The sequence below is a fragment of the Ornithodoros turicata genome, chromosome 1, assembly GCF_037126465.1.
Source record: "Ornithodoros turicata isolate Travis chromosome 1, ASM3712646v1, whole genome shotgun sequence".
Taxonomy (NCBI): Eukaryota; Metazoa; Arthropoda; class Arachnida; order Ixodida; family Argasidae; genus Ornithodoros; species Ornithodoros turicata.
In genome coordinates this window covers 234,154,091-234,160,090 of record NC_088201.1, presented here as the reverse complement: position 1 = coordinate 234,160,090, position 6,000 = coordinate 234,154,091, and positions in this window count along the sequence as shown.

Genomic DNA, 6,000 nt, shown 5'->3' with positions numbered 1-6,000 from the left:
CTTTTGGGGAATCTGTTCCGAGTTATCTGTTCGAAATATCGGCGTTAGAGGGCGCCGATATTTTGCACAGAAACTGTTCTTCTTCTTGAAGAAAAAGAATAACAGACTCTTTGTGTTCGTAATATCGGCGATTCTCGTCCTGAGGCAATTCCCTTCATACTTCCTTACCGGTTGGCTGGATTTCTACCCGTCTATAATACAGCAGGTGTTATATAATAACTTACGAATATAATGGCTGTAATAACTGTAATCTGTAAACTGTCTCTGTTCGAAATATCAGCGGCTGTCGCCTAGCATATTGTAAATATAGTTTTACTGCAAAATTATAGTCTTAATATAATAATATATTACACTCTAAGAAAAAAAAGGAGTAAAACGGGGAGTAATTGCAGCTTCTACTCCCCTAGTCTGCAATTACTCCCCATTTTAGTCCCCTAAACCAACATTTAGTCCCGACATTTACTCCCCAGGACTGCAAATTGTCAATGAACTTCGCGAATGGTCTCCTGAATGCAAAAGTCTACGTAAATATGCGTCCTTGGTCAATTTGAACGACATAAGGCTGTATAACTCAGACCAAGTAGCAATTTTCCAGCCAATAAAAAGTAAGAAACAGTTAGCGCACCTTTCTTCGCAAATTGTGCCCTACATGTGTCACAAGATTTTATATCACTCGATATATCACGGCTGACGGTTTCTTCAAAGTATTTTCATGCATGCGCACCAATTATGTACCTGGGACTCTTACAATAGCGCGTGAAACGCGGTCTTCACTCTGTGACATTGATTTACTCCCGTGCATTTACTCCCGAAAGGGACTATTTTTTGTGGCAATGCAATTACTCCCCAAAAGGAGTAAAAGTACTCCTTTTTTTCTTAGAGTGTAGTGTCGCATTAAACTATACACACTTAATTTACTATTTACTTAACACTTAATATACTGTAAATATACTATTCACTTTAATAACTTAATAACTATACACTTAATTTCGTTACACTTAATTTATAGTTTCATATCCATATTACTAGTATCGCGCTCTTTTTCTGTTTCGATTGTATTAGCCCTTTGTGCGTTCATTGGCGCACAACTGTTTCGGAAAGTTAATAGCTGTTCGAATCTAACGCTATAGAGTTATACCTGTACCCCCAGTGCATTACAGGTGTAAAATTTCTCCGAATCTTTTACAAGCACCGAATCTTCCATTCAAGGATTCGACGGTAACTAGTGCTACAGTACAAGCAGGCTAATCACGCCACAGCCTACACGACTCACCAAAGCGTTCATGTTCTTCCTGTGTTGTTGCAGTGTACACTCAACAGTGAGATGTGATGAACTCTCCTGCAGCGCATCGTTTTTATACCCGGAGCAAATGATGTGGGTGGGCAAGGGGGTTGTGGGAGAGGGAAGCAACCGCATCGTTCTATACATAGAAATGGAGTTGAATTTAAGTTTCTGTTACACCTTGTTTTCTCTGGGCCTCCTTTTTTTTGTACTTTTCTTCTTCTTCTCTGGAGCATAGATTTCGCGATTTCCGCGCTGGCGTTCTCCTGTCGATAAAGGATTTAGATATACATATTCAACTCACACTCAGTCGTAACACTTCCTACAGCCCGCGAAGCAACGAGAATACAAAAAAAAAAAAAAAAAAAAAGTTAACGCTGCCTCTTTCCTCGTACGGAGGAGAAAGCGTCTCCAAAGTATTTGGGGCGTTTCCCCGGCGTGGTCGATACGGTGCCTGGTCTGACTAATTGCGCCGCTTCATTAACGCGACTTTTGCGAATAATGCCAAGTTGATTGAAATGATGTTGTTAGTGGGGAAATGAATGTTCTATTGTTAGAGTCAGACCGACTCGCGGATATCTTCCGAGCATTACTTGATTAAGTCGTTCCGGTTGGTTGCACGAGCTCTTGCAGCTCTCAGGGACTGAGGTGGTTGTTGCCTTCCATACCGAGACTGGAAGGTGACGTGGGTTACGGTTATTTTTCCTTTTTTTTTTAAGTTCCGTATTAGCGCCTCGAAGCAACTCTGGCTATGAGTGCCGTACAGACGTGGTGAGATGGAAAGAGGACGCCGGGAAGGCATGGGAGGGAAATGGGGGTTTAGTGTGCATCCGGGGCCGACTTCAAGGGGGGGACCTGTTCCGACGCTCGTCTTGTACACTCTTAGAAATGAACTTCACCACATAGCACGCTTCTAGCCAACCATCATCCCGAATGACAACGTTCTCGCCCCTGATTTGTTGAAAACGGGAGGAGGAGCCTATTTTGTGCCGTGCATAATGAGCACAAAATAGGCTCCTCCTCCCGTTTTCAACAAATCAGGGGCGACAACGTTGTCATTCGGGGTGATGGTTGGCTAGGAGCGTGCTATGTGGTGAAGTTCATTTTTAAGAGTGTAGGTCTGCCGGAAAACCAGGGGAAAATCGCAGACAGCACAGCCGGTGGTGGGACTCGAACCCACCACCTACCTACCAGTCTCCGGCACGGTCTTGGCTACCGCCAGCGACTCGGGCTTGGATTCTGACAGGGGCTTGGATTCTGACACCAGCATTGCGGTTCGGGTGATGATCCCCGGGGTTTTTCTCGTACGTTTTCAGGCAGGTGTGAGCACACTTGCCTTGTGAAGTCGGCCCAGTAGAGCAACGTCGGGCTTTAAAACAGTTGACGCTTTTTTGATTTCAAAGACTGGTTATTTCATTTGATCATGTCGCTGATCTCGCCACCGTGGTCATTCATATATTGTGCTGCAGTGTCGTGTCTACTCATCCCTTCTCTGTTTCAAACATGGGGAGCCGCGCCCCCTTCTTAATATATAGGGTGTGCGCAAAAAAATGTAACCCGAATTTTTACATGTAACTTGTTGTCTACTTTACTCGGGGAACTTCCGGTGGCGTACGAATGCATATTCATGTGTGACAAAGCTACAAAAAAAAATCCTGGAAGTCAAACCCAGCGTAAAAAAAAAGAAAAAAAAACAGAGCACGGAAACATCGGCTTCGATGCATTAGAATAGTGCGGTCATAACAGTGCATGGTAATGCATGGTGGTCTCAGCAGAGTTATGTGCAGGCACCGCTAGGGGCTATACCGATGAGCATCCATGTGGGACATCGTTTCGATTTCTGCACCGATAGCTCCCCTACCGGTACCTGAACACAACTCTCCTGCGTCCGCCATGTTGCTCTATTCTGATGCACGGAGGCCGACGTTTGCTTTGCTCTGTTTATTTTTTAAGCTGAGTATGGATTCCAGGATTTTTGTGCGGATTTCGCCCGCCTAAATGCGCCACCGGAAGTTCGTTAGTTAGGTAGAGAACAAGCTATGTGCCTAAATGCGGGTTACGTTTTTCTGCACACACCCTGTATATCTTTCTATTTTTATGTTTATGTGTGTACCAACCTCGCTCTCTACCCCACAACGTGTCTATACCGGGTGTTTCAGTTAAATCCGCGGGCTAAATAATTCGCGAACGGGTGCACCAGTCGACGAACCCTCTTTCTTACAAGTATCTGTCCGATACCATCTACAAGCTGCGCACCGTGCGAATGAGTGGGAGGCATTCATTATTTAAATAAAAATTCAAATGAGTTTCGAAAAAAAAAACATAACTTCTAAAGTAGGGCGCTGTCGGCATTAGAATGGGTACTGCCCCTTTTGGGGAGAAAAATCTGCCACCGAAGCGGGTCATTTGTTGCTGTAATTAATTGGTTTCGGTTTACATATTTTAGTGCGGCTGGTCGCGCTGGAGCGCAAAACGACGTAATTCATTGATGTAAGGACATAATTCATTGGTGGATAAGGGAGTGATCACTGCGACCACCCCCAACAAAAATATGAAAACCGAAGCCAATTAATTACTGCAACAAATGACCCACTTCGGTGGCAGATTTTTCTCTAAAAGGTGTCCAGTGAACGTCCCAAAAGGGGTGGTACCCATTTTAATGCCGAGAGCGCACAGCTTTTACGAAACCCATTTGAATTTTTATTTAAATAATGAGCGCCTCCCACTCATTTACACGGTGCGCAACTTGTAGGTGGTATCGGACAGATACTTGTAAAAAAGAAAGTTCGTCGATTGGTGCACCTGTTCGCGAATTATTTAGCCTGGGGATTTAACTAGAACACCCGGTATATTCTAGATGTTTTTAACTTGCTGTTAGACCTGAAGAAGGGCCTTCTGCAGGAAAGTCTCGTCGCATTAAAATTTATGTGCTCTCAGCCGTCTTCTTGCTGTTCTTTTCTCCTGAATCTCTATTGACGGACACCTGAACCTTGAAAAAATGGCTTGCGCCTTGCTCTTATACGTACACTCTTAAAAAAGAACTTCACCACATAGCACGCTCCTAGCCAACCATCACCCCGAATGACAACGTTCTCGCTCTAGATTTGTTGAAAACGGGAGGAGGAGCCTATTTTGTGTCCATTATGCACGGCACAAAATAGGCTCCTCCTCCCGTTTTCAACAAATCAGGGGCGAGAACGTTGTCATTCGGGGTGATGGTTGGCTAGGAGCGTGCTATGTGGTGAAGTTCATTTCTAAGAGTGTACTACCATATTAAATTACAAATACGTGGAAACGGATTCTCGTTCGCTAGTGTTGGACATGACATTATGAAATCATTTCTTATTTATTTATTTATTTCAAATACTGCAGCCTCTGTGAGGCTATAGCAGGAGCAGGCATGCTTGGTTACAAAAGTCATTCACAGGCAATTCCCTTACAGCACCAGGTAACCTACTCCATTCATCAACTGTATGAGGAAAACATTTGTACGTGAACGCATAGGAACAATGTTCAATGGTTGGGAATTCCGAAGACTAGACGGCCGTGCAAACGTAACGTAAAGTTCATGGGGTATGTTAATCTGTTGATGAGCTATTAAAAAGCGGTAAAAACCGAGCTGTTAAAACCGATAAAACCCTGCATTGCGGTCTTATCGCTTTTAGTATGAGCTATTAAATTAAAAAAAAATTAACCTTTCAAGGGCACGCCTCTGCCGCGATGGAACCACACCCAATGAACTCAGTGCGGAGGATGGAGAAAACTGACTGTCGTAACGTTTCATAAGAAATCTACCTGCCTTATTTTGAATCGGTTCTGTATTTCTGTGCTCCTATTAGTTCAACGATGTCGACCCAGGACGAACAGAAACACACTGCAACTTGCAACGTGATTCTTTTTTTTTTTTCAAATGAAATTAATCCCATTTATTTCATCCGTGAAACGTGAGGGCACTGCAAAAAAAAGAAAAAAAAGAAAAATGTGTATAGGTACAGCTGGACAGCGGTGCGGCTTCCGTACCAGGTCCCCCAAACTCACCTCGGAAAAGCGTGCAACGAAGAAGGCCGCCACTAGATACCCCACTGTTGCCGTTCCGGATCACTTCAGCGCGCTAAGTTTAGCGGCAAAATGTTTTTGTTGTTTCTGCGAATGAATCTAGCCTTTATATGTCCAAATAAAACGCGTATAACAACTTTCTGTGTCGTGTTTCACTTTTTTGTCCCGTTTTTAAACGTGTTGAGCGATCGCAAGGATCTAGTGCACGGCTGCGTGCATCACATAGCGTAACTGTCGTACCAGGCGCCGCCACTGGCGCCGCAGGCGCAGTCGACCATTTCTCCTTCGGTGACTTGGCCTGGCTTGGACTGTGCTTCAACTGGATCTTTAGCGCGCTACAATCAAACGCAAGCCAACGTCTGGTAACAATGGGGTATCTAAGGGCGGCCTCCGGCATTGCACGCATCGGGATAGGAACAAATACATGGGAAAATGGCGACCTTGGGGGACCTGTTCCGTACAGCAGATGCCGCGAGAAAGAACACTGTTGATAACGTGACTGCATAATGGCGGTGAGCAGTGTTCCAAACTCGCTTAAATGTGATAGTTTTATGGGGTTGTCACGCGCCCATATCCACTGCAGACGTGACCATGTCACGTGCTTGTCGGCCCCATAACGCCACGGGTAGACCTACACGGTCATTGGTCCCATGAACCTATCG